This window comes from Hyaena hyaena, unplaced genomic scaffold (genome assembly GCF_003009895.1).
Source record: "Hyaena hyaena isolate Hyena2069 unplaced genomic scaffold, ASM300989v1 scaffold_95, whole genome shotgun sequence".
NCBI classification, from domain to species: Eukaryota; Metazoa; Chordata; class Mammalia; order Carnivora; family Hyaenidae; genus Hyaena; species Hyaena hyaena.
This window is the reverse complement of record NW_024080727.1, coordinates 202,848-221,388: the sequence shown is the minus strand read 5'-3', so window position 1 is coordinate 221,388 and position 18,541 is coordinate 202,848. Positions and strand designations below refer to the sequence as shown.

The 18,541-nt window shown below is 38.7% G+C and overlaps 1 long non-coding RNA gene across 1 annotated transcript in view; it reads left to right on the top strand.

Moving 5' to 3' along the window:
- Positions 1 to 16,870, top strand: part of LOC120233681 — a 35,347-nt gene extending 18,477 nt beyond the window's left edge. Inside the window, exons 3-4 of the long non-coding RNA XR_005528890.1 lie at positions 16,278 to 16,357; positions 16,502 to 16,870. This is a non-coding gene — a long non-coding RNA (uncharacterized LOC120233681). The remainder of the gene's footprint in view (positions 1 to 16,277; positions 16,358 to 16,501) is intronic.
- Positions 16,871 to 18,541: the final 1,671 nt, after the last annotated feature.

Sequence of the window (18,541 nt, the reverse complement as noted above, 5' to 3'; positions counted from 1 at the left end):
AAGAGAAGACTTAACAGAGAATTAATATGCTGCTATTTTTGAAAAGGAGAAGGTGTCAGATCACTGAAAGAAAAAGAAAAAACACAGAAAGCTGTATTTACATCAAAGTTTATGTCAGCTGTATGTTTCCTTTCTTCCAACTGCCAATGGTAAAAGTATGCTTTCACAATTGCTGTTTGCAAATTTATTTGTCTCCTTACCGAGTAAGGGCAGACAGCTTCTCTTCTTGTTTCCCGCAGTTCCTAGCTCAGTGCCTGGTGATTGGAATTGATCTGAACAGGACTGGGCGTCGGTTCTCTTGAACACTCTGCTTCTATTTTGTTAGCTATTCTGTTTATCTCTCTGATAGAGCCCCTCACTTCTCTTCTTTCTGTAAGTCATTTCTCCAACAGCTTTGAGGCTCCTGAGTGCCAGCTACATTTATTGTTTGGAACCAGTGATGATGTCTAGTTCAGACCTTGTGTGACACATTGTCACACGTGTGTGTCTCTACTAATCCACCTTGCAGCCACGGCTCCTATGTTTGTTCCTTTTCCTCTTGGTGCATGTGAGAGGTTTTCAGATGCTGCACATATTTATACATATTCATTCATTTGTTTGACAAATATTTATCAAAACGATACTTACAAATAAAAAATGCACTACTGAACGTGATGATATTCTAAGTTCTTTACAGATATTCAGCAGCTTTCTTTTTCAGAGACTCTCTAGGGGCCCCTGGGTGCTCAGTCAGTTGAGTGTCTGACTCTTGATTTGGGCTTAGGTCACGTTCTCAGGGTCATGGGATCGAGTCCCACATTGGGCTCTGCTCTGAGTGTGGAACCTGCTTCAAATATTCTCTTTCTTTCTCTCTCATGCCCCCATGCTCCTCTCCCCTGCATGTGCTCTTGAAAGAAAGCAAGCGAGAGAGAGAGAGAGAGAGAGAGAGAGAGAAGGCACTTTGAAGTTGAAGGAAGGCGTGGTCCATTCTTTTGGGAAAATAGTGTTTTGAAGTTGCATTGGACCTGGTAGAGTAAAATTTTCAACATGGAATGGAATAAACTGCACGGTTTACATTAACATTTGTAAAAATCACCTATTTCATTCCCCATGCACTTAGGCTTTAAATCCATGTTCTTTGTTAATATCTTCTTGGCATCAGCTACTGTCAGTAACTGCTGAAAATAGTAATTCTTAACCCTATTGGAGAGATTGGTGTTGATTTGTGTAGCTAAAACCAAGAAAAACAGCCATCTAATCTTGTCCTTGAATAGTTTCCTGGTCTTGTTACATATTGCTTATCCTGTTAAAATTCACTTGTAGATTCCAACTCAAGCAAATTTTGAAGATCTTGGCTCCCATGAGTGGTCATGGTTTCCTGAACCTTCAGATCACAGTTGGAAGGGCCGTCTTGTGTCACTCCTGGGGATGGAGAAGAGGTTATTTTAAGCCTTCCAAATTTAGCTTAATGTTTGCTTTTTTATTATATAACTTTTGTTAGTTTAGAAAAGAGATTTGCAAACAAAATACAGGTGTTTTTAAAGTAAAAAATTAAAAGGGGTAAAAAAAATCAGCATACAAACGTTCACCACTTAGTACTCTGTAAAGCAAAGGAAAAACACTGCCAAGTATAAAGGATCTGTAGGAGAGAAAGCACCCTACGTAGCTAACTGATAAGAAATGTGGGGATAGTGATAAGACAGGCAGGAACTCAAAGATGTATCACCAGCACCACAAGAAAGATCTGGAAGCCTTCAAGTTCAGATTCTGGATTCCTTCCTCCCCTGCCTTTATTCCTCTTATTTGGATGAAGGCCCGTGGAATTGAACCTGGCCCAGAGGCCTGAAGGTAAGCTGAGCAAACAAGAGTTTGTAGTAACAGTCCTGACAATCAGAAACTGTACAATTCTCAGTAATAACTACCTTCTAAGGGCCGGGAACCTCGTTAAACTCTTGTGTTAGTAAAACCAAATAAAATGTATAGTCCCTGCCCTCAAGGAGTTTATACTCTGAGAGAAGGACTGGTGTGAGCAAAGTTCAGGAGAAAACAGAGGACTGTATTGGATCTAGGGTGCAACTTTTTAATCTGGAGAGATAGAAATCTTCTGAGAGATACCAGCTGAAGACAAATAAAAGGAAATACCACCTCACTGACTAGCACCAGAATCTCGAGACAACTTTCTCCAGACTAGCACCAGAATCTCCAGAAGTTGAAGCCTGTAGTTTAAAAGAACGTTGGCTTCCCAGGGAACTGCAAGGTCCATTTGCCAAAGCTTTCTGCCTTAAGCCTTCAGTATTTAAAGAAACACAGTGAGACAAGACATTTTCAAAGACTTTATTTTTGTTATTGCCACAAGAGGCCAGGGACCAGCAGTGCAACAAGCTATTTAGAGTAGCAAGTTCAGCAAAAGCTTTGTGGCCACTTGGGGAGATGGGGTGTGGGTTGGGTGCATGGAAGTGCAGAGATTAACTTCTCTCTGTGTTCTTTCACCACCAAAGAGCCAATTGCAGCCCGCTTTCAAATTATCCTGGGAGTTTATGTTCCCGTATCTCTCTCTCTCTCTTTTCTCTTTCTCTCAGTCTCTCCCTCTCCATTTTTTCTGCCCTTAGTTTGGGCCCAGGTTGCAAACTCAAATGCTCACAGGGGCCAGGGAGTAACATAAATGGGTGCTCCACCCCGGGCAAGTCTAAAGAGGGAGTGTTGGGGCTGTGGCCATCCAGAGAGAGCTTCTCTCTCCCTCCTCCCTGATCAGGTATTCAAGTTCAAGATGTTTTAAAAACATTCTTCTAGCCAGACAACACACATCTGCCACTTTCCTCTGAAAACTGATGATAGGGAGAGAACTCAACTTTGAGCCTGGTCATGAATTGTCCCAAGAGTCTCCTGAAGCTGTCCTCCAGGCTCTGCCTCCTATGGCCCATCATCCATGTTGACAGCAGTCAATTTCTAAAGGACATATCTGGTGGTGGCACTTCTCTGTTAAACCATGGGATGACTCCTCATTGCCCACCTGAGAGGGTCGAGCTCAGCCTGGTCCTCAGCATACAGACCCTGTGCAGCTTGGCCTGTCCTGCCATCACCCCCTCCCCTTTTGTGCTAATTTAGTGACTCTATATGCTTTCTACAGCATTCCAGTCAAAAGGCGTTTGTAATTCAGCTTCTTTTCTGCCTGGAAGTACCCTCCCTGTGAATCTGAAATCACCAGACAGTTACTTAATCAGTCCCTTCTGTGTGATCCTACAGCACTTTGCATACTTCTGCTCTTATTCCTGAACATCCTGCATTGTAATGTGTGCCTCCTTCACTAGACTTTGAGATTCCAAGAAGTAGGAATCAAGCATTCTCCTTTTCTATAACTTCCTTTATTCCAAATGCAGAGCAATTTTAACCTAATCTCTCTGGGCCTAAAAATTCTATCTGTAAAACAAAGATGTTGGAGGTGTTCGACTGGAATTCAGTGGTTCTTAACTAGAAGGGTACATCAAAATCACTTGGGAGTTCAGCAAATAGTGCTGGGACAACTGGGTATTTACATGCAAAGGAGTGAAGTTGGATCCCTACCTCACACCATAAACTAACTCAAAATGAATTATAGACCTAAATGTAAAACTATTAAACTCAGAAGAGAACACAGAAGTAAATCTTTATGACATTGGAATAAGCAATATTTTCTTAGATATGACACCCGAAACACAAGTGACAAAAGAAAAAATAAATTAGACCTCATCAATATTACAAACTTCTGTATCTCAAAGGACACTATTAATGAAGTGAAAGGACATCTCACAATAATGGGAAAAAGTTCTTGCAGATCATATCTAATAAGGGTCTAGTGTCCAGAATGGATAAAGAAGTCTTACAAGTCAACATTTAAAAGGCAGCCCAATTAAAAAATGGGGAAGGACTTGAATAGAGAGTCCTCCAAAGAAGATATTCAGATGGCCAATATGAACATGAAAAGATGCTCCGCATCATTAGTTACTAGGGAAGTACAAATAAAACCATAATGAGATACCACTTCACACCCACTAGCATGGTTGTAGTCCAGATCAACAATAGCAAGTGTTGACTAGAAAGTGGAGCATCTGGAACCCTCAGGTATTCAGGTGAGAAATGGTACAGCTGCTGTGGAAAAAAAGTTTGCAGTCCTAAAAACCAGAGTCACCATATGGCCCAGCAATTCTGTCCCTAGGGATAGATACATAAGAGAACTGAAAACTGGTCCACACAAAATTTGTACATAAACATTCACAGCAGCATTATTTCATAATAACCGCAGTGTCCATCAACTGATAAACAGATAAGAAAGTTGTAGTATATCCATACAATAGAATATTCTTCTAGCATGTAATAGAATACATGCTAGAACATAGATGGACTTTGAAAACATTATGCTGAGTGAAAGAAGCAGGTCTCAAAGGGCCACATATTGTATCATTCTGTTTATATGAAATGTTCAGAATAGGCAACTTCATAGAGACACAAAATGTTCATTAATGGTTGCCAGGGTCTAGAAGATTAGGGAGGGTTTCAGAATGGGGAGCGACTTCTAATTGGTGTGAGGTTCTCTCTGGAATCCTGAAAATACTCTGGAATTAGATTATGATGATAGTTGTGAACAACTTTGTGCATATAGTAAACCACACTGAATTGTACACTTTAAAAGGGTCACTTTAATGGTATCTGAATTCTGTCTTAATGAGGCTGTTATTGAAAAAATAAATCCCTTTGAGAGCTTTTCTAAAATGCATATATAGTACCTAGTGTCCTCCATCTTGATTCAGATTCAGAAGGACTGGGAGGTATCTAGGATTCTACCTACAATATTCTTTTATGACTTTACAAACCAAAAGTTGTACTAACAGTGCACATACTTGTGTTATCCTATAGCAAATGTGAAATGTTTTTTTCACATATAAGTATAGATGTGAAAATCTTTTTAAAAATTTTTTTTAATGTTCATTTATTTTTGAGAGAGAGAGAGAGAGAGCATGAGCAGGGGAGGGGCTGAGAGAGAGGGGGACAGAGGATCTGAAGCAGGGTCTTCACACACAGCAGCAAGCCAGATGCAAGCTTGAACTCACAAACTGTGAGAGCATGACCTGAGTCGAAGTCGGACATGCAACCAGCTAACACTCAGACACCCCTAGATGTGAAAATCTAAGAGTGCCTCTGCATGACTTGAGGAGGGAGAAGTGTTCTATAATTCTGGAACCAGGCAACAAGGAGGAGAGGAAGGCATGTAAGACTGAACAGTAAACCAGGACTCCCAGGAGAGTGAGGGAAAGGAACACTCACACCTGGGGTCAGAGTGCAAGATGTGGTCAGGTCTGGGGCTGGTCCCAGGGCAAGGACTGTGATGCAGATAGCAGGTATCATTGTCACCTTCACAGTGATGTCTGACACAGGGTTCTGGGTTGGACAGAGCAGGGTGAGGTAGAGGGTCTGCCTTCAAGGCACATACACCTATAGTTTCATTTGGTTGATGGCCAAAATGGCGAGGTCCTGCAATTGAGTTCCCCCCCTAATATATTTTCTTTTGAGACATAAAATCATTGGGCATAAGTGTAAAAATAAAAACTAACCATATAATTCATTTAATCCCCAATGTAGGAAGAGGTGGACAGTATGAAAAATAGTTTGCTTCCTAAGTTAGACAGTCATTACAGACCCATAAACAAGATCATCATAATAGCTGTCTGATACACCTTTTGCATATAATGTTGAAGCTGATCTTAATGATAGGACTTTAGCAAAAGTATACATTTTTTTCATTCTTACCTTAAAAATCAAACACCCCACCTCATAGCCACTCAGATTTTAGGTATACTTTGATATTGCTGTAAATAAAAATCTAAAACTCGAGGATGAAAATGGAAAAATCACCTTGTCTGTAAAACTGAATTTTTTTGGCCATCCTGTTTTGTCTTTGCATCAACTCTGCCGGTGTCTCAGTCTTGAGTGTATATACTGTCTTTGAAAGCTGGGTTGGTTTTTTTTTCCCCCACACTTTCAGAATCTTGTCGTTTTAAGTTTATTTATTTTGAGAGAGAGAACATGTGCAAGTGGGGAAGGGGCGGAGAGAAAGGATTATAAAGAATCCGAAGCAGACTCCACACTGTCAGCGGGGAGCTGGACGCAGGGCTCAAACCCACAAACTGTGAGATGGTGACCTGAGTCGAAATCAAGAGTTGGATGCTCAACCGACTGAGTCACCCGGGCAGCCCTCAGAATCTTTTAAATAGGAAACTAAGTGGACTACAGCTCGTATACATTTGTTTCCATTTGAGATGTTAAAATCAGACTGCTGATACAGAGATACTGAACAAAAAAACTCAAAGGCATGAACACTGTTAGTAGGGAGATTAAAAAAAATAAAGCCATTGTGTTGTGTTAACAGAATAGTTTCTAATAATGATAATAATCTTGGAAATGAAGCAACATTTGGGAAGAGCCTCCTAACTGAAAAGGCAGCATATTATAATTTAATTTGTTTTTTTCTCTTAAATATAATTTATTGTCAAATTGGCTTCCATACAGCACTCAGTGCTCATCCCAACAAGTGCCCTCCTCATTTCCCATCACCCATTTTCCCTCTCCCCCACTCCCATCCACCTTCAGTTTGTTCACTGTATTTAAGACTCTCTTGTGGTTTGCCTCCCTCCTTCCCTTCCCCCATGGTCTGTTAAGTTTCTCAATATCCACATGTAAGTGAAAACGTATGATGTCTGTCCTTCTCTGACTGACTTATTTCACTCAGCATAATATAGTTTAATTTGTATAATAAGAGTAGACAAGTCATATCCATCATTTTGTGCCCTTCTCAACAGAATATCCTCCTGAGTGGTGTAAGTAGGTGTCTTTAAATGATAATGTAGTAGAGAATAGTCCAGTGCTTTGTGGACACAGCACTCTAAACTTCCCTGAGGCAGCTGTGCCTAAAAACCCTGTCTGTAAAATTATTGCAGTGGTTTTTTTTCTCTGATACTAGCATACATTTTTATTGTGTTAGAATTTTTAAATGATGCATATATTTACAATGATACAGTAATAAATAAAATACACTACATAATGAGGATTATAACCAAAGTGAGCAAAGTAGCCTAAGTCTGACATGATGATGTACTCCTCGATAAAGACCATGTTATAACAGGAGGCATATTTTAATAACTGATGGGGTGGATTGAACTGAGCTATCTTAAGTATATTTGGGTGTAAAGAATGCCTTTGGAGCAGTGTGGCATCTTGATAACCAGCATTTATTAACCATCTCTTATATCTATGCCAGGGTTTGTACCAGGAGGCTATGTTATTTCTAGCCCATCAGTCCATGAATTCATTAAATTCATGAATTCACATTTTTCTTAAATGTGTCCAGTGTTTCCTTGGCCTCTTTGAATGGCATGTGCTTTGTGCTGCTAGACTTTTGATGTGCGAGAGCATTGTGAACACCTCTTACTGAGGATGCGGGGCAGATGAGGGAGACCTTCACCATAGCTCTCAGAAGCCAACACACCCCATTGTCTTATGCCCCACACTTTTCCCTTCAAGGAACCGTGAAATCTGAGCAGTATCCAGGTTGCTTTCTACAAACTCTGAGTGTAAAATGAAAACAGCTGGTCCCTGAGAATTCTTCTTGCTCTTTGGAGAATTTCCTTCCCTGATCCTCTTCATATCACTTGACCGGAAGGAACTGTACAGAACATTCATTAGTAATTCCTGAATCATCTCAGAGATTTACGGACAGTGTAGTAACAAGGTCTCTTTCCTTAAATGAAGTCTCCAAATGTAAAACGAGAGGCTCTGGAGGCAAGAGACAAAGAAAAGAGCTTTCAAGCTGCTCAGATATAGAGGATCAGGCTCATAAGGTGCTGGAAGGCAGACCCCTGTTTGCCTCCTCCCCTGCCCTTTCAAGGTGACCTCCAGGGAACCCTGAGGGCTCTCAGGAACACAGATTTAAAGTGACTTCCTAGAACAAGGGCTGGGGGGTGGGAACCCCCAGGAAGATTGTTACCTTCAGCATTCTTTCTGGTGCTTGTTATTCATGGGACAGGAGAGACTGTCTCTTAGAGTTGCTGGTAGACTGGGGTAGGAGCCCACAGATATTTTGTGATCAGGTAACACATACCTCTGTTGCCTTGCCTCTTGATTCAGTTTTCTTAAAGCTCGTTTTTGTTTTATTTCACTACCCAAAGTAAGCTTGCTCGTTATAGAAAATTTGGAAAATTTCTACAACAGAAAATTACTACCATAGACTCACCATTCAAAGATAGTAACTGTCAACACTTTGATCCTTCCAATGTTTTGTCTATACATAGGTTTAAAATGTTCTCATATAGTTGTGATTAAATATATGTTAATATGATTTCTTTCACTTAACAAAATAACATACCTTTCATTGTTATTACAAATAGCATTTTAATGATTAAGTAATTTTAATGTAACTAATGTTGAGTAAATAGTCCACAATCAATCCCTGGTTATTGGACATCACCCTTAGGGGTTTCTGCTATTATGAATAATACTTCAGCGACCATTTGTCTTAGGAGGCACTGTACCCACCTTCCCTTAAACTGCCTAGCAGGTAGTAAGAGATTTAATGTGTAATCAGTCACTGGATTAATATTTCTACCTGTAGCTATTTTTATATTTAACATTCTGAAAAGCAGAATTACTGAGTCAAAGCAATGGAAACATCTTTAATAGAATAAACTTTATTTATTTAGACATCTTCTGTTGTTAACGTAGGCCGGTTTAAGTGCTGGAGTGTCTCCCAATCCCCAAAGGCAGAATACATTTCAGTCTTGGATTTGCGTGTTCCTGAATGGAATAATGCAATGTATGGCTTTTTGCATCTGGTTTCTTTCACTTAACATGATGTTTTCAGGGCTTATTCATGTTGTAGCATGTGTCAGTGTTTCATTCCTTTTAATGGCTGAACAGTATTCTATCATATGAATATGTTGTCTTTTGTTTATTCGTTTATCCATTTAGCTGGTGGACATTTGGGTTGTTTGTATACTCTTTGGCTATCATGAAATAATGCTGCTATGTATGTTTGTTTACAGATTTTTTTCTAACGTTTATTTATTTTTGAGACAGAGTGAGACAGAGCACAAGCCGGGGAGGGGCAGAGACCGAGGGAGATACAGAATCTGAAACAGGCTCCAGGCTCTGAGCTGTCAGCACAGAGCCTGATGTGGGGCTCGAACCCACGGATCGCGAGATATGACCTGAGCCAAAGTCAGACACTTAATCAACTGAGCCACCCAGGCGGCCCCTGTTTACAGATTTTTGTAGGGATATGTTTTTTAGTTTCTCTTAGGTGTGGAATTGCTGGTAATTTTATATTTAACATTTGAGGAACTGCCAAACTATTCTCCAAAGTAGCCGAACCATTTAACATTCCCATCAGAAGCATATGAGAGTTCCAATTTCTCTGCATCCTTCCCACACTTGTTTTCATTGGTCTTTTTGATTATAGCCATCCCAGTGAGTGGGAAGGTGTATCTCATCCTGGTTTTGAGCTGCATTTTCCCAATGACTAATAATGTTGAGCATCTTTTCATGGGCTTATTAGCCACATGTACATCATCTTTGGAGAAATGTCTATTCAAATCCTTCGTCCACTTTTAAATTGAAGTGTATTTTTGTCTTTTTATTTGAATTGTAAGGTTTATTTCTCATATTAGTTATTAATATCTTTTTTCTGGTGCCCTTTTCCCTGTGAGTGAGTTTATTAGATATTGAGGATACTAATCCTTTTTCTTATTTATGTAAATATTTTCTCCAGCTCATTTGTTTCTCTCTTTTTTTAGCATAAAAATTCAGCATAGTAGAATTTATCAATCTTTTTCTTGTTAAAATTTTTTAAAATGTTTTTTATTTATTTCTGAGGGAGAGAGACAGAATGTGAGCAGGGGAGGGTCAGAGAGAGAGGGAGACACAGAATCCGAAACAAGCTCCAGGCTCTGAGCTGTCAGCACAGAGCCCGACGCGGGGCTCAAACCCACAAACTGTGAGATCATGACCTGAGCGGAAGTTGGACACTTAACCTACTGAGCCACCCAGGCTCCCTTATCAATCTTTTTCTATTTTTTTCTATTTCCGTTGCATTTAAGAGCCCTTCTCTTTTCTCACTCTCCCTCCCACCACCTTTGCCTCTAGGTCAGGTCAGTTTTCTCTTTTATATCCTGCTGACTTATTTGTTGTTTAATTTTTAACAGTTAAGTCTTCAGTTCATTTGTAGTTTTTTTTTTTTTATAATGGTGTGCTACAAAGATGTGATTGCTTCCCAACTGCCTTTTAACCCAATTACTAGTCATTGTTATTATAAAGTTCATTGATTGCATATTACTTTTCCTGTTGCTGGCTTTACCATACATTAATTCTCATAATAATAAGGTTGATTTCTCTGTTATCTATTCTGTTTCACTTAGCTTCTTCCTTATTTTAGTAATTACAGCTTTATATTATGTTTTAACATATGGCATATCTAGTCATCTTCATACCCACTAGTTTATAAATCTTTTCTTTCTCACTAGAGTTTTATGCCATCGGTATATTGGACTCATTTAAGTATCCTTCAAAAATATGTGTTTGTGTTGTATCAAACCTGTCAACAATCTTGAGACTGTCTTGTGTCTTATAGTGTTTAGTTATCCACCCAGCAACTGGACATATTCCACTTATTCAGGACTTCCTGAATAAATAAAAAAATTAACAAATAATAAAAAAATAGTAATAATTTGTTGTTTCTTTGTTTTTATATAGGTCCATTGGTGGTTGGGTAAAGTTATTACTTGATACTGTGTTTCCTATTTGCATGCTTTTGTGAATGCAATGTTTCTCTATTATATTTTAAACTAGTGTTTCTAGTGTATAGTAAAGATACCAATTGAACTCTACCAATTTTAGGCTTATTTTTTACAGGCTTATTAATTCAGGGAATCATTTATTTGATTTTTTTTTTTTTTGGTGATACTGCTTCCCATTGAACAGAATTAAAAACTGTTTCTAAACTTTTTTTCCTGTCCTCCTAATGCCTTTCTGTTCAGTTTTTTTTTATTTGTTCTGGATTCAAAACCACTTTGGAGGTCTCATGATTACATAAGCTAGATTCTGGATAGCTAAATCTTAAGGTATTTTTGAGACCTGTTTTATCTTGAATTTAAAAGAATGATTCTCATGTTTTGCTTTGATTGGCAAGTATGTGAATTGCATTCTCTAATAAAGGGAGTGTACTAGTTTTCTGTGGCTTTTGTAACCAGTTACCATACAGTTTTGGAGGATGGAAGGCCAAAATTCATCTATACTCCCTCCAAGAGATGCAGGGGAGAATCTGATCACGGTCTTCCAGTTTTTGGTGGCTGTCCAGCATTCCTGGGCATTGCTCGCTGGGGACCTTTCAGTCTTTGCCTTTGTCTTCACCTCCCTTTCTCCTCTTATGTGTCTCTGTCAGATCTCTCTGTGCCTCATTATTATAGGGACAGTTGTCATTGGATTTAGGGCCCCCTGGGATCATCTAGGCTGGTCTCTATCTTAATCCTTGACTTACATCTGTAAAGACACTTTCCACATAAGGTCATATTCACAGGTGCTGGAGGTTAGGATGTAGCCGTGTCTTGTTGAGGAACACCATGCACCCTACTACAGAAGCCATCCTTTAATTGCCAGTAGGCTCTCTCTTTTTTGTAATTTTCGATACTTCTCTCTATATATTTGTCTTTCTATATTTTTTATATGTATATAAAAGGTTACACTTTGCACGTGGTTTTAATTTGGTTAAATGTGTATTTTCCAAGTAATTATGTGATTTCCTTTGAAAACAGCATGGCAAGAGAATGCCCTTGTCATTTTTCCATGTATTCTAAAACTGAGTAAAAGTGCTGTGACCTACTGATTTTCTTAAACACGATTCATGGAAATCTAGTGGTGATGTAGTGAAGGTACAGGGACCATCTGGTAGAAATGCAGATATACTGTTGCTCCCATGATGTGTTGTGCGTCTCTCTGGTGAAAGAAACCCCCTATTATTTCATTATTATGTAATGCAGAACAACATTATGTAAGTCATTCTCCACAGAGGATATTCATCTCAGAAGGTTTGGGTTTTGATCTAAGGAAATTGCTTTCATGATCCTGAAAATAAACACATTTAGTGACCTTGTAAAATTAACATTTTATAGAGCATAGAGCTTTGAATTTTTTTAAAACATACTTGTATTTATTTTAGTTTCCATATATTGGTAAGTAACCACAGGGTACCAGTTCTTCCTTAGTTTTGATAGTGTGGCCATTGTGTTCATTGTGAAGCTCATGGCAGGGTGGGGGTGGAGGGAGAATAGAGCCTTTAAAGTGTGTATTTCTCCTTATCTAACCTTTATATATTTTTCTCTAAAAAAATACTCCAGGAATCTCTCATGTTGCCTTTTATAACCACATGCAGTCTTCTGCCTTCCCCTAACACATCCGGCTAATCTGTCCTCTGTCTCTAAAATTTTATCATTTCAAAATGTTATATAAACAGAATCAGGGGCACCTGGGTGGCTCAGTCGGTTAAGCATCCGACTTCGGCTCAGGTCATGATCTTGTGGTTTGTAGGATCGAGCCCCACGTCAGGTTCTGTGCTGACAGCTAGCTCAGAGCCTGGAGCTTGTTTTGGATTCTGTGTCTCCCTCTCTCTCTGACCCTCCCCCATTCATGCTGTCTCTCTCTCAGAAATAAATAAAACATTTTTTAAAAATTCAAAAAAAACCCAGAATCAAGCATTCAGTACAGAACGAACCTTTTGGAATGGGCTTATTTCACTCAATGTAATTTCCTGGAGATCCATCCAGGTTGTTGCTTATATCAATTTTTTGCTCCTTTTTATTACTGAATAATATTCCATGGTATGGATAGCTCACAGTTGGGTTTTTTGTTTTGTTTTGTTTTTAACTCACCTGTTGAGAAAAATTTGGGCTGATTCTGATTTTGGGGCTATTATAATAAAACTACTGTGAACATTTGTATACAGATTTTTGTGTGAATATGAATTTTCATTTCACTGGGATAAATGCCCAAGAGTGTAATTGCTGGGTCTGGTAATTGCACGTTTCATTTTATAAAAAACTGCCAAAAGTATCTCTACCATATCACATTTCTAGCAGCAATGTATGAGTGATCCAGTTTTCCCACATCCTTACTAACATTTGATGTTGTCACCAAATAGGTATATAACTGATAGATTTGCAGTGATAGCTCATTGTGGTTTTAATTTGCATTTCTCTGAAGTCTAATGATGTTGAACATCTTTTCATATGCCTATTAGCCGTCTGAATATCACCTTCAATGAAATGTCTGTTTTTTGCCCATTTTTAACTTGGATTGTTTGGTTTTTTACTATCGACTTTGAAGAGTATGTTATATATTCTAAGCTTTTGTCAATTAAGTGGTTTGCAGATATTTTCTTACAGTCTGTAGCTTGTCTTTTCATCCTCTTAACAGGGCCTTAGGCAGAGCAAAATTTTTTAATTTTGATATTGTCCCAATTTATCAGTATTTCTTTTGGTGAATTATCCCTTTGGTGTCAGATCTAAAAAATCCTTTCTTACCCTTAGATCCTAAAGATTTTCTCCTTTTTTCCTCTAAAGATTTAATAGTTTTACATTAAGTGTCTGATCTGCTTTGAATTAATTTTTGTGTCAGGTATGAGGTTTATGTCATTTTTTTGCTGATGGATATCCACTTGCTCTAGCTCTATTTGTTCGAAAAGCTATCCCTCTTTCATTTAATTGCCTTTGCTGCTTTGTCAAAAATGAATTAGGCATATGTGTGTGGGTCTAATTCTGGATTCCACTCATCTTTGCTAATACCACAGTTTTGATTAGTGTATCTATAAAATAGGTCTTGAAATCTCATAGACTGATACATCCCATTTTATTCTCTTTTGTTTTTCAGAGTTGATCTAGCTCTTCTAATTCCTTTGCCTTTCCATGTATTCTTTAGAAAAATTTTGTTTATTTTAAGTAGACTTATGCCCAAGAGCCCAATATGGGGCTTGAACTCATGACCCTGAGATCAAGACCTGAGCTGAGGTCGAGAGTCAGGTGCTTAACCGACTAAGCCACCCAGGTGCCCTAGAATAGTTTTGTTTATATATACAGAAGCCTTGCAGGGATTTTGACTAGCGGTAATTCTTCCTTAGGTGTTTGGTAGAAGTCTGCAGTGAATCCTTCTGGCCCTGTAGATTTATCTTTTGGAAGCTTTTAAATTAGATACTCAATTTTTTAAAAATGGTGATAGGCTATTCAGATTAACTATTTCATTTTCATGGAGTTTTGATAACTTGTGGTTTTTTAGGTGTCGGTCCATTTCTTCTGAATTATCAGATTTCTGAGTATAAAGTTATTCATCGTCTTCCCTTATTATCTTCTTAATGACTGTGGGATCTGTAATGGTACTGCTTTTTTCATTTATGATAATTTTTTGTTTTCTTCTTATTTTTGTCAGTCTTGCCAGAAGATTATCAGTTTTATTGAACCTTCTTCCCACCACCCTCACATTGAACCAGCCTTTTGTTTTTTTGCTTTCTTCTTTTGTTTTTCTATTTTCAATTTTATTAATTTCTGTTCTTATCTTTATTACTTCCTTTTGCTTGCTTTGTGCTGATTTTACTCTTTTCCCCCCCTAGTTTCTTGAGGTAGGAAGTTAGGTTATTGATTTGAGATGTTTTTGCATTCTTCATATAAGCATTTTTAGTGCTGTACATTTGCCTCTCAGCTACTGCTGTAACTGTGTCCCACGTGTTTGATATGTTGTGCTTTCATTTTCATTTAGTTTTATGTATTTTAAAATTTCCTTTGAGGTATTTTTTTTGACATGTTGATTATTTAGAAATGTTTTATTTCCACGTGATTATTATTTTCTTGTTTGATTTCACTATGATCGCGAACACACTTGTGTGATGACACTTACTTTAAATTTTGCAGCATGGTTTATGGTCCAACATAGGGTCTCATCTGATGAGTGTTCCATGAGTGCTTAAAAATAATTTATATTTTACTGAGATTGGGTTAGTGTACTGTATATGTCAGTAAGATCCTATTAGGTTGTATTGCTCAGATCTTCTCTATCCCTGGATGATTTTTTTATCCAGTAGTCCTCAGTTGCTGAGAGGGGGACTGCAGTCCTTAATTATAAATGAGGACTTACCAGTTTTCTCTTTTAAGCTTCCTCGGCTTTTGCTTCTTGCGTTTTGAGGCTCTGTTGTTTGGTGGATACTGACATTTATATTTAAATTTACATTATGTTAAGCATATCTTAAGATATTGGGAACTGAAGTTCTAGCGATTACTAATTATCTATTTAGACTGCTTTTATGGGGTCACAGAGGAAGTCAACTAGAAACAAATTTAAAAATGGAACTTTCCAGCATAGGTAATATAGCAGCTATTCTTCTAAAAGATTACTTTTAACAGTTTTCTTACACGTAGAGAACTGGTGGTGCTTTATTATTTTAACATCTTTTTTTATATTACAGTAAATAACTTTAATAAACTGGGTGACTTAAATCATCTGTAAAAAGGCTTCTAAATAATAGTGCAATTGTGAAATGTGATCCTATAAATAAATTTTTTTAAAAAATATTTTTATTTATTTCTAAGAGAGAGAGACAGCGTGAGCAGAGGAGGGTCAGAGAGAGAGGGAGACACAGACTCCAAAATAGGCCCTAGGCTCTGAGTTGGCAGCCAGCACAGAGCCCGACGCGGGGCTCGAACCCACGAACCGCGAGATCATGACCTAAGAGAAAGTTGGACGCTTAACTGACTAAGCCACCCAGGCGCCCCCCTATAAATAAATTTTTAAAAAATAGAACCAAAATAGGGACACCTCTGTGGCTCAGGTTAAGCATCTGACTTCGGCTCAGGTCATGATCTCACAGTTTGTGGATTTGAGCCCTGCGTCAGGTTCTGTGCTCACACACAACCAGCTCAGAGCCTGGAACCTGTCTTTGGATTCTGTGTCTCCCTCTCTCTCTGACCCTCCCCTGCTCATGCTGTCTTTTATCTCTCTCTCAAAAATAAATAAGACATAAAAAATTAAAAAAAAAGAACCAAAATAAAACTTTAGATTTTATCAAGTGGAGTCTCTTAGACTTAATGTCTTGAGTAGGTTTTGAGGAACATCTGATAGGTTTGATCCTTGGCTAAATTATAATTTTCGTCATAAAGTCTACAATGGCATGTCTACTTTTCTTATATTTGCCACATTCCAATTTGTGTTATACTGATTTACATGTGTGCTTATTTTAACAGTGTACTATAGTATCATTCCTGTGGAACCAGGTATGCAACGTGATGGTTTGAAAAATCTTTGATCTTCTTCCCTTCAGGAAGTAAGCTTAATTCCTTCCCCTTCTATGTGTGCTGGGCTTAGTGACTGGCTCCTAATGAATAGACTAAGGCAGAAGTGATGGTATATACTATAGACCTGGTCATACACAGTACTGTGGCTTTCTCCTTGTCTTCTGCCCCATCAGCTGCTCTGAGGGAAGCCAGCTGCCTTGTGCTGAGGGCATTCAAGGAGCCCTATGGAACAGTCTCTGTGGTGAGCAATTGAGGTACTCCAGACAACAGCCATGTGAGTGAGCCACCTTGAAAGTGAATCCTCCAGCCCAGTCAAGCAGATGACTGCATTCCTGGTCAACATCTTGACGGCAGCCTCATGTGAGCCCTGAGCCAGAACCACTCAGCTAAATTGCTCCTGGATTCCTGACCTGTGTGAAATAATAAATGCTTGTTGTTTTAAGTTACTACATTTTATTATGTAGCAGTAGGTAACTAAGACACATAGCATTTTGTACCATGTTGCTTTGCATCTAGTATGTACTCAAAAAATATTTACTAATTTTGGGGCACCTGGATGGCTCTAGTTGGTTGAGCATCTGACTTCAGCTCAGGTCATGATCTCATGGTCTGTGGGTTCGAGCCCCATGTCAGGCTCTGTGCTGACAGCTTGGAGCCTGGAGCCTGCTTCAGATTCTGTGTCTTCCCCTCTCTCTGCCTCTCCCCCACTCATGCTCTCTTTTTCTCTCTCTCTCTCACTCTCAAAAATAAATAAACATTAAAAAATATATTTACTACTTTCTTCAAAGAGGCATTTATTTGAATTAGGCATTTATGTGTCTTCAGACACTTTTCTGTAACCCTATCCCCCTTTATTCTGCCTTGAATCTCTTTCTGAGTCTGACCTTGTTGACCCCTGGCTCTTTGAGATCCCCACTGTTTCCATTTACGTTGACATGCCTAATCTCCTGTCTGAGATTGCAATGTTTGAGCGTTGTGATTTTGGAGAGGAGGCAGTTTGGAGTGATGGAAAAGCCCAGTTTGTGCCCCTGGCGTGTATTCTTGAGAAGGAGTACAGATAAGGAAAGGCCAGGGCTTGAGAAACCATTGGTGAATGTTGATGCCCTGCCTGGCCACAGGTAGGCATTGGGCAGAAGAAGTCTGGCATTCTCTGCTGTTTTATAATAATGAAAATAGATTACAAGTACTTTTTATTTTGAAGTTTGTCGTTTAAATGTAGTGCTTTGTCTTTATTTTTACTTTACTTTTTATGTACTTATTCTTGTCACTCCCCAGGCTTGTCATCTCCTTACATATCTGCTATAGTCCTGGGAGGTTTCTGGCTTTTCTTTGCTATCTCTGCGGCTTCCATTCTTCTGGAATGCCTGAAGACTTAGCTGGAAAATTCATCTTTGAGTAGATTCCAGGAAATGTTTAGAGTTTAAGGGAGCGGGAAGGAGACACATCCTGACCTATATTGTCTCTTTGTTCTTGGGTGTTAGAGCTTTCTTATCTTTTGTGTCATTTTAGTGAGATTTAGGAAGAGATAAATACATGTGCAAGCTCTCGTGTTTAATGGTAAGGCCTTATGAAAACATTGAAAACTGAATTTAAAAATTGTTTTGCATTAAAAACTGGCTTAAAATACTTTTTTTTTTTTTCTTGAAGATTTTGGAGTATCCAGTTTGGTCAGTTTTTGGCTATCTTCCTAACCTATAAATAGCATTTGACACAGTTCACAATTACTCAGTCCCTTCTTGAAATGTTTTCTTTACTTGGCATCTAAGACACCATCCTCTCTCTTAGTGGTCACTTATTCTCAGTTGCCTTTACTCCTTCTCCCTGACCTCTCAACACTGGCATGCCCCAAGCTTGGTTCTGGTTCTCTTCTCTGCATTTACACCCACTCTTTTGTGAGCTCCATGCACCAATGGCTTAAGGCATCTTAAATTGATAATCATCAATGCATCCAATCTGGACCTCTTCCCTAAAGTCCATATTCACATCTCCATCTGCCGACTCAACACTCCTGTATGGATGTCTAACATGAGCCTCATGTATAATATGTCCAAGACTAGCTCCTGATGTCAGCCTCCCAAACCTGCTTTTTCTAGTCTTTATGATCTTATTTGATGACATTTCCATCCTTCCAGTTGCACTTATCAGAAGTCTCAGCATTAACCTTGACTCTTCTTTTTCTCTGTACTCTGTATCCAATCTATCAACACACCCTG